The sequence below is a fragment of the Equus quagga genome, chromosome 1 (assembly GCF_021613505.1).
Source record: "Equus quagga isolate Etosha38 chromosome 1, UCLA_HA_Equagga_1.0, whole genome shotgun sequence".
Classification (NCBI taxonomy): domain Eukaryota; kingdom Metazoa; phylum Chordata; class Mammalia; order Perissodactyla; family Equidae; genus Equus; species Equus quagga.
This window is the reverse complement of record NC_060267.1, coordinates 95,593,323-95,603,474: the sequence shown is the minus strand read 5'-3', so window position 1 is coordinate 95,603,474 and position 10,152 is coordinate 95,593,323. Positions and strand designations below refer to the sequence as shown.

Below are 10,152 nucleotides of genomic sequence, written 5' to 3'. Positions count from 1 at the left end.
GCGGCCGGGGCGCGGCGCGAAGTTGGGCGTACCTGCGGGCGCCCGGCCCGGTGCGGCCTGCGGCAGCGGCGCCGCGGCGGCAGGAAGTGCTCCGGCGTCCCCGCTCGGCTCACATGGACTTTCTCCGGCCTCGCCCAGCACCGGGCGGCCGCGGGGGCGGGGCGCGGGGAGGCGCCGCGGGCCGGTTAAAGGGACAGCGCGCCGGCCGCGCGCGCGCACTCGCCGCCAGGTGGGCGCCCCGGAGGGGGCATCCGGGGGGCGGGGCGTGGGGGGCGGCAGCTCCTCTCCCGCTGCGCGCCGCCCGCCTCCCCACACTAGCTCCCGGCGTCCGACCCTGCACCCGGGTACTGGCCACCGGGGCGCCGACCCACACCGTCCCCGGCTCTCCGGCCCCGGCGCGGACCCGCGAAACCCAGGAAACCCCCCTGGCCCTGGGGCGCACCGTCTCCGCGGCGGCCGCGCTTGCACCGAGCAGCCTCCGGGACGCGGCGCCAACTAGGGCTGCCGGCGGGGGGGGTGGCGGGGTGCGCGGCCTCCGCCGCCAGAGACGCTCGGGCGGGCCAGGGTAAGCGGGCCGGGATGCAGGAGCGCCCCTGGGCGAATCACGGGGCGCCGGCGCCTCCTACTCGGGGCCCGGGAACTGCGAGCTGAGTAGACGCGGTTGGGGTCTACTTTCAGGCCCGGCGTGATCCGGGTGCACTGGCACGTTAGTCACTCTCGCCTTCCGTCCCACGCGGCTCCCGGTTTGCCAAGGCCACGCTGCTGTGGACAGAGGTGCAGTGTGAAAACAAGTGCGCAGAAATAAAACTGGCCACATGCCAGAAAGGACCCACAAACACCCTCCTCTGTCGCCCCCTAACCTGGGCCTTCGGGTCAGGACAGGCTGCAGCAGCCTCGCTCCCTGCCTCCCACAAGGGTCCTCGCAGGAAAATGGAGGCGGCACCAGGACAGTGATCCTGAGCATGGGGTCATGAGAGGAGGGGGTTAATGTGAACGACAGGGTGCCACCCCCTTCCCGGAGCCGTTCTGGGCCCCTTTGGTGGCAGAGGCTCCGGGGAAAGGCTTGCAGGATAGTCAGCCAAGGTCATTCCTAGGACAATCGTCAGAAGCTTGGTCCGAGAACTCCTGTCCCCAACCTCAAGCTAGGTCCTTGACCTCGACCAGACTGACCCCTAACCCCAACTTGAGGGTATGCACAGAGGAGATCCCCCCACCAGCTCACTCCTGCCCTGCTTTGCGTGGGGGGTGTGAACCTTCAAGGACTCTGTGCAGGCCCCCAGAATCCCACTTAGACCTAAACACAACCCAGGTCCCACCCCCCACCCCTAGCCCACTGCCACTTCGGAGCCCACAGGGCAGGCTGGCATGTCCGGGGGGGCTCTACTGGCTGGAGAGCGTGGCTTGGCATGTAGTCCTGACCCAGGAGGTGGCAGCCAAGAGAGGCAGGTAAACTGCCAACAGTAGTGCCACCTGCTCAGCACAGGGACCAGGGACCATCAGACGGCTCTGGGGCCTGGTGTGGGAAGGGGTCCGCACCTTGGCACAGGGGACCTCAGCTGCCCCAGGATTCCCAGCGGCTCCTAAGTGCTATTTAAGATCTCAGCAGTACCAGCTCCCCAGGCCCCTGGGAAATGGGGCTTCTGCACGTGACACGTGTGTACAGAGACAGACGCCTCCAGGAGTTTCCAGTCCCGGGGTCAGACCTCAAGAAGCTGTCCACTAGGCCCCGAGGTCCTCCTGTGGCCAGGGCTGGGTGCCTGTGTGGATGGGCCGCACGGAGGGTCTACAGGTGGGACCACCTCACTAGCACCAGGTGAGGACGGGCCAGGGCGGGGGCTGTTCTTCTGGCGGGGGGCCTGCACACCTGGGAGCAGCTCACCTGGCTGCACGTTCTGGTTGTTTTCATTACTTTTAATTTCCAAATATTAAAAAAATTGTTTCTTCTTGAATGAAGGACATTTGGAAAACAATGAAAAGTTTTTAGAAGACAGCAGGTAACCAGAAACCTGCTCCCCGAGGGCAGCAGAGTCTGGTGTATTTTCTGCCCGCGCGATTCCGGGCCTGGGCTCCGGGTTCTGTGCACAGCATCTACGTTAGTTTTCACGACAGTCTTGTGGGCTTATCTCTCAAAACCCAGCTCAGGAAGAAGAGGCCTGGGGCTCGCTCACCCAGGGTTCCCAGCAGGCAGGGCCAGGAGACTGGAACCCAGCCAAGGTGGGAGCTGTGCGGCCCCTTCCCGCCCTGTGATTGTTATGAGGATGGAGACGGTGTGGACCGGCGGCCTACTGCTGGCTGATATGGCGGCCTGGCGGCCACAGTCCCCTCTTAAGGTGTCTGATTGGCACCGCAGCCCCTCTGAGATGCTATTGAGGGTTTTCTCAGCTCAGAGAAGCCAGCCTGGCCTCTGGTCCTAGGCTTGCATGGCTGTAGCCCGATTTTTTCCCATTTTATCCAGAGACCGTCAGACTACAAGGAGGAGGAGATCTTAAGAGATATAACTGCAAATTGATGAGCGTCCACAGTAGGGCTCAGGGTGCCCTTGGGAGGGAGATGAAGGTCACCACCACTTTGGCCTGGTCACCTGTCTGTCCGCCCCTGGACATTGGAGGCCTCGGGTAGCCGCCAGGTGCTGCTGAGGCTGCGGCCCTGCGGGTGGCGGGTGCTCCCTGGAAACCTGATGCAGGAGGCGGTGGGTGGGCCCCGTGCCCATCAGGGAGGATCCACAGGAGCCTTTCTCCTCCCTGGGCTCCAGTGCCCACACATCCACACCAGTCACCTGAGACCACCGCAGCCACATGCTCAAACTCTGCTTGGCCGACTCTTGTTTCCTGGGCTCCATGTGGCTCAGGGGCGCCCACCTTGGGCCTGTGGCCCCCCAGGGCTCTGAGTGTGGACGTCAGGGTGCGTGGCCTCCCAGACTGGATGCAGATGGGCGGGTCTGGGCGCACAGCTGTCTCAGCTCTGGGGAGAGGCTTCTCCCTCCATCCTAGGCTCCTCTCGAGGAAGGATGAAGGTCAATCAAAGACAGCGGACCTGCCTGCTGGGTGGCTGAGCCCGTCTCAGATGTGACATGGCCAAGCAGAGCCCCTAACCGCCCCCCAGAACTGCTCCTCCCCCTCTGCAAATGGCAGCTCACCCTCCTGGGGCCCCGTTCTTCTGGCAGCTTGGGCCGACCACCGTGGATTCTCCTTGTCACCTTTCTCATCCCCGGGTCCCATCTGCCCCCCTGTCCCAACAGCTTCACCTTAAAGCTATGTCAGGACTGTGACCACGTCTCCCCCTCCACTGCTGCCCCCCCGACTGTCTCCCCATCTCCCCGTCTTGCGCCTGCCTGGGTCTGTCCCTGCACAACAGCACAGACATTTCTGAACACGTCAGACCATGTCCCTTCCCTGCTCAGATCCTCAGTGGCCCCCATCTCGCTTCTCACTCAGAAGACAAGCACAAGTCTTGGCAGTGGGCAAGGCTCCCAACCGACACTCCCCCAGCTTGGTCCCTCTACAGCTCCAGCCACACTGGTTTCTGCATGGCTTTCCCAACTGCTGGCATCCTTCTGCCCCAGGGCCTTTGCACCTGCTGTTCCCATTGCCTGTACCTTCTTCCCCCAGTGTTTTCAAGACTGCTCTATCACTTCCTTCGGGTCTCTGTCCAGATGTCTCTAGACCTTCCTGACCCTCCCATATAAAAGAGCCAGATGAGCCACTGCCAGCCTGCTCTCCCTGACCCCACCCCGGCACTGACATTCACAACCCCGCCTCCCCAGTAGGTACAAGCTCCCCATCTTGTCCACTGCCCCATTCGCTGGTCCAGTGGGGTGCCTGACACAGAGCAGGGGCCCAGGGATGTCTGCAGGGTGTGGGGGCCCAAGGGGTGCTGTGCTCTCCCTGACGAGGGCCGGAACCCGCCTGCCTGCCTGAGTTCTGCTGCCTCTTTCCCGTCCGCAGAGTGTCCAGGGTGCCTGTCAGCAGGAAGGTGGTGGCAGGGTGGGCCCCTTGGCCGGGACTGCTGGCCTGAGAACAGACTCCAGCCCCATAACTGGCTGAGGGCACTTCCCCAGGAGGCCCATCCCATGCGAGGGCTGGGAGCCCATGGCGCACCTGCACCCGGGCCCGGGGGGCAGTCCCGGGAGAGCACAGGGGGTGCATGCCCCCTACTCTACTCGCACCTGTAAGTGCAGAAGTGAGGATGAGAGCGCAGAGAAGCCCCTGGTGACGTGGCCGCCGTCACCGCTCAGGAGGCAGCCTCATTGAAGGTCTGAGGAGCAGATCACTGGGGCCGAGGAGCCATCCGACCTCTGGCCCAGCCCTGCCCAGAAGCTGCCCTCAGGTGGGGACTTCCTGGGCCTTCGTGGGGAGGGGCCGCCTGGGTTTCCTGCAGGGTCAGGAGCGTCTGTGTTCCCAGCAGGGGCTCAGGCTGGAGCCCCAGCCCCGGACAGGGCTGTCAGGACAGTGGTGAGGCTCCGGGAGGCCCGGCAGCCCCGTGTGCGGCCAAGCCAGCAGCCCACAAAGTGCCCCTTTGTGAGGGCTGTCTCGGTGCCAGCCAGGAGGCGCGGGGGTGCGCGCCCGGCCGTCCCCTCGCGGTCGGGACTGAGCGGCCCGGCCTCTCCCGGGACTCTGAGAGCAGTGCTGCCTCCCGGACCTGCTCAGGGGCAGAGCCGGCCCACTCGGCCCGACCTCCAGGCTCGCGGCAGGAATCTGGCACTGGGTGGGAGTGGCGGGGTCTGGCCCGCCATCTCCAGCATGGGTTCAGACGGAGGCCACCACCCCTCCAACACTAAGACAGTCCTGACCGGATCCCGCGGCCTGCCTGGCATGGGCAGTGCCCCCTGGGAAGTCTGCCCAGCGTGGTGCCCGCGGAATCTTTGAGGGGCCCACACCTCACGGCCGCTCTGGACAGAGACAGCCCAGGGCGCTGGGCAGAGACCTCACGGGCCATCGTCCAGGGCCCAGGCCACCCTCCAGCCAAAGCCCAGCAGAGGCCGACCTTGAACACCATCCTGTGGGCCCAGCCCCCACCTGTCCTCCGGAGGAAACTGTCTTCCCTTTTGTTCCAGCGGGAGCCTGGAGGGCCTGGCCCAGGAGCATTGTGTGCGGTTCCGGAGGAACAATGGGACGGTGCTGGCGCCGCCATCCGAAGGGCCCCGCCCGCCCTCCCGCCGAGCCGCCAACAAAGGGGCCACTGCCCCGAGGCAGCCCCTCTGGTCGCCCCCCTGCCGCCCGGATACCCTCCTTCCTGCGGCCAACCCCTCCCACTGCCATTTCTGTTCTTATTCCTGGTTCGCTGGAGAATCACTGAGAACGCCCCCCACCGCCCCCCCAAACCCCCCCCCAAGGTGACCGCAGCCCCTCCACTCCTAGGAGGCCCGTCTGCCCCGCTCTGGGGACGTGCTGGCCGCAGGGCACTTCCATGGGCCTCGGATGCGAGGACACCTGTGGTCCCTGGTGGCTCTTTTCGGGGGTCGATGCTGTGCTCACCCTGAGCCCAGAGTGCTGTGCGGGCCCAGTGGCTCCTGGCTCTGCATCCCGGGCGCCTGTCACCCCCTCCAGGCCTGCACTGGGGACACTGGCTCCTGCTGGAACTGGGACCAGGCTTGTCCTGCAGTGAATCTGGACAGACCCCAGGGATTCCAGCCCCTGGCTGCCCAGGCCATGTTCCCCCACAGTGGTGAAGAGGGCGACTGGACCCCACGTGAGAGGGGGCTCTTAAACTCCTGTGTTTCTGATGGAAGAGCCTGGTTCTCCCAGACACCAGAGCTGGAGATTAGGGCTGTAAGGAGCAGGGAGGGACAGCTGAAATGGAGAGAAGGTGGGCGGAACCTCACACTGTCCCTTCTGTGCCCACTCCTCAGCCTTGTTCCTCCCCTGACTGATCACACCCTCTTTGCAGCACACAGGCTGCCTGTCTGCCGGCTGCTCCCCCTGTGCCCACTGCCACAGGGCCTTTGCACCTGCTGTTCCCCTGCCCAGAACACCTCCTCTCCCCGCATTGGCAAGTGAATACCAGTTGGCTCATCCTTCAGGCCCAGGGGCCAACTTGGGTCCTCAGGGAAGCCATCCCAACCCCCAGCTGGCTCTCACAGCACTGGGCCCTCTCTTTGTGGCCCTAGGGATGGTGAACTTCTACACTTGTGAGCAGATGGTTTAATCAGCCCCCTCGGACGAGGAGGCACAGCTTGCTGAAGGAGGGCACAGCAAATGCTCCCACAGCCTGGGAGGGCTGCAGGCCAGGCCCTCTCTCCCTGGGGCAGTGAGCAGGCCAGCCACCTGCCCGCAGAGAGAGCAGAGACATCCCGTCCTCCGTGAGCACAGCTGTGTGCCGGGCCAGACGCGGCCCTGGGATGCGACGGAGAAGCCAGGCTGGGGCTGCTCTCGTGGGGCCTCTGTCCTAGTCGGGGAGGGAAACTGACAATTAAAAGAAACCCAGAAAGCATCACAACTGAAAAGCGCTGTGCACGCCGTGAGATCGCGCTTCACCGTCGGAGGGCCAGAGTCAGACAGAAACAGCCAGTGCCAAGGACTTGGAGAAATAGACTCTTGTGCGCCACTGGTGGGAATTAAGAGGGCACAGCCGCTGTGGACAACAGCATGGCGGCTCCTGAAAAAGCGAGAGATGGTATGATCCAGTGACTGCCCTTCTGGGTACAAACCAAAAGAATTGAAAGCAGGGTCTCCAAGAGACATTTGCACACCCATAGCAACATCGGTCACAATCGCCAAAAGTGAAAGCAACCCAAGTGTCCATCAGCGGGCAAACCGCATGTGGTCTATCCACACGATGGAACAGTCTTCAGAGTCCACTTACCTGAAACACCTGGAATAGGCAAATCCACGGAGACAGAAGGTGGGGGGGGGGGGGGCGGGGGGCGGGGGGGGGGGGGGGGGGTGAGTGTTCAGTGGGGACAGAGCTTCAGTTTGGGAAGATGAGAAAGTCCTGGAGCTGATGGTGGGGACGTCTGCACGACAATGGGAACGTGCTTTAATGCCACTGAACTGTGCACTTCAAGTGGCTAAGAGGGTGAATCTTACGTTATGCGTATTTTCCGTATTTTCCACAAGAACGAAGGCAGTACACAGCCTCAAGAGGAGGAGGCCGCCCGCCGGCCAAGGGGAGATCTGAGAGGTGAGCAGGAGGCAGGGGGCCACCAAGGGAACAGCTCTCTAGATGTCTGAGGAAGGCTCCCAGTGGGGTGGGGGCGGGGGGGAGAGGCGGCGAGGGAAGGGGCCGCCTGCAGGCCGATCAGCGGGGCTGTGTTCCCAGCTCAAGGTGTCACTTCTGACCTGCTGTGTGTGGTGCAGAGGTCTGCTTGCTGCTGGTGGAGAAGGATGTTCTGTTAGACCCACTGGGGCTCCCCTGGGGGTCCAGGAGGGTTGAGGGGGCAGGGACTGGACCAGGAGATGGAGCCAGGAGGAGAAGGGGGAGCACTTAGACTGGTGGCCTGCAGGTGGCTATGGTGGCCATTTCCTCAGATGGGAAGATGGGAGAAGAGTGTGGGGAAATCAGGCCTTCCCCGTGGCCCTCTGGGTGGAAAGGATGAGTGGGCAGTTACTGCCCGAGCCTGAAGGCCCAGGGGAGTCAGAGCAGACCTGGCTGGGCGTCAGGAGTGCGGAGACGGAGGGCCCTGCCGTCACCAATGGTCACACTACCCCAAATCCAATGGTCTGTCGCTGGTCTTGTCTTAACCTGTCGGCATCTGGCCACACAGCTGACCCGACCTGCTCCTCCAAACACCTTCTAGTGGCTTCCGGAGCCACGCTGCTGTCCTAGCCCCTACTTGCTGCCCCTCCTCCTCTGCCCACTGCCAGGCCCTAGACAGGAATCGCATGCCGGGCCCAGGCCTGCCGAACAGGCATCTACATTGTGACCAGCCCCCTAGTTGTCCAGCGTGCACATTAGTGTCCGAGGTGGGGAGCACCCTCGGGCCCGGCCTGGGCTGCCCTCCACGCTGCAGGACCGTGGGCCCCGCCTAAGACCCGCAGACCCTGCTGGCTGCCAGCTGTGGGCACCGTGCACATGGGATGGACCAGGGGGATGCTGCTGCAGGTCAGACCCCAGGCTCTGAGGACCGCGGTCCCCAGGCAGGGGCACTGGGTCTGGGGTCTGCACGTTCAGCTCGCGAGGAGAGAGCTGGGCCCGCAGATTGGGGTCTGGGTCTGGTGGTGTGAGGAGAAGCAGCTGCTTCGTGATCTGAAGGTGCCGTGGGACATTCATTTTCAAGGGGTGGCCGGAGGTGGCAGGGTCTGCACAGGGGACCGAGGTGTGACCGTTAGCAGAGGCCTCCCCTCCAGTCCCAGTGCCCCGGTCAGCCCACAATCTGCCCGCTCACCAGGGTGGCACCTGCAGGGCTGAATGCGGCCCCCACACCAGGTAAGTCAGGCCTCCTGAGAAGGAGGAGGTGACGCGGCCGCTCTGCCCTCTCGGCCTCCGACTCTGCTGGACCCTCGTTCCTGCGCCCCCGCTGGCCGCCCCTGTCTGAAGGTGGGCCTGGCACCTCCTGGGCCTCTGCAGGGCAGCCTCCCCTTCTCCATAGGGGTCATGAGGTCCAGGTGACAAAGAAAGGCCTCATGGCTGTCCCTGGCCCTGGCAAGGCTCCTCTCGGTAACTTCATACAACACCTACAACCTCACCGTGGGCTGGAGCCGTCTCTCACCTTTGGGTCCCCACGGTGCTCTGCTGCTCTGAGAAGTGAGTGCCCAGCGGCTGTGCCCTCTGATGGGCGGGTCCCCCTCAGAGGGGCTGCACATGGCGCTGGGCAAGTCCCCCTCCGAACACTGTCTGCCAGGATGGCCCAGCACTGTCTCTGCCCCTGTGTCCACTGTGGGCGTGGCCTGACCCTGGGAGAGGGCGTGGAGGGGCTGTGCTGCCAGAGCCTGGCCCTGGTGGCCTCTGGGGATGTGTGGGGCATGGTGGGTGGCGCCAAGGGCTGGGTGGGCTGTCGGGGGAGTCGGCAGGACTCCCCAGCCGTGGTTCCCACTCATCCTCCCCCTCCACGGACTGTTTCTGCTCAGGGGAGAGCTAAGTCCTCTGGCCCGTTTCCTGGGCTCGGCGAAGGGTCTGGGACCCGCTGTCGGCCCAGAGGGGCGGCACAGAGAAGGAAGCCACCGGGCTCTCTGCTCTCCCAGCCCTGACTCAAGTGAGACCCCCCACCCCAAAGAATCTCCAGGGCTCCATGACAGAGAGGAGGGGAGGCACCGCCTGAGTCTGACAGCAAGTCACCGACAAGGGTGGCCCTGAGCCAGCAGGAGGGCCAACTGAGGGGGCCCATGAGGTCACTGCACAGGGCCGACCAGGGAGGGTCCTCCTGCTCACGATCCCACTTCTGTGGCCTGCGTGTGGCCATGTGGTCACGTCTCCCAGAACGGTCTCATGGCCCACAGGGCCTCCTCAGCTGGCCATGGCAGGGCTGCCCCAGGGTAGGAAGCTGAGAGTGACATATGAAAGTGCAGCACCTGCCCCTTGAGGCCCCGACTGTCCACTCTGGGTGATGTTTGGGGCTGCAGGGATGACTGAATTAAGCCCTGCCCTGTGGGCACCACGGCTCCGGTCCCTGTTGGCCATTGCCATCATCCCTGTCATCTTTCTGTGTCCTGGAAAACTCTGGGTAAGGACCTCGTGGCTCTGATTCAGGCTGCCCGAATGAGGTTCTCAGCCTGGCGGAAGAGACTGAGTGGGCCTTTCAGTCACCAGAAGTGGCCTAAACTCAGGGCTGGGCTTTGTGCTAAAGAACAAGTCCCCAGTCATCCCTGGTCCCATCACGGAAGGAGCCCAAGCCCCACCAAGCTCCTCCCTCATGGCTGTGTGTCTGGGAGAGTCCAAGAAACGAACCCTCCAGGTACTTGTTTGCAGGAAGAGCCGATCCAAGGAACTAGGGGCCTTCAAAACCATTGGAAGGTGGGGCCGGCCCAGTGGTGCAGCGGTTAAGTGCGCACGTTCCCCTTTGGTGTCCCAGGGTTCGCTGGTTTGGATCCCAGGTGCGGACATGGCACCGCTTGGCACATCATGCTGTGGTAGGCGTCCCACATATAAAGTAGAGGAAGATGGGCACAGATGTGAGCTCAGGGCCTGTCTTCCTCAGCAAAAAGAGGAGGATTGGCTGCAGTTAGCTCAGGGCTAATCTTCCTCAAAAAGCAAAAAAAACAAAAAACCATTGGAAGT

General features: G+C 63.6%; 1 protein-coding gene across 1 annotated transcript in view; it reads right to left on the bottom strand.

Moving 5' to 3' along the window:
- The window catches only part of NACC2 (NACC family member 2), a 76,558-nt gene extending 76,244 nt beyond the window's left edge, over positions 1-314 (bottom strand). Inside the window, exon 1 of the mRNA XM_046664746.1 lies at positions 33-314. The gene's annotated coding sequence lies outside the window, so the exon portion shown is untranslated. The remainder of the gene's footprint in view (positions 1-32) is intronic.
- Positions 315-10,152: the final 9,838 nt, after the last annotated feature.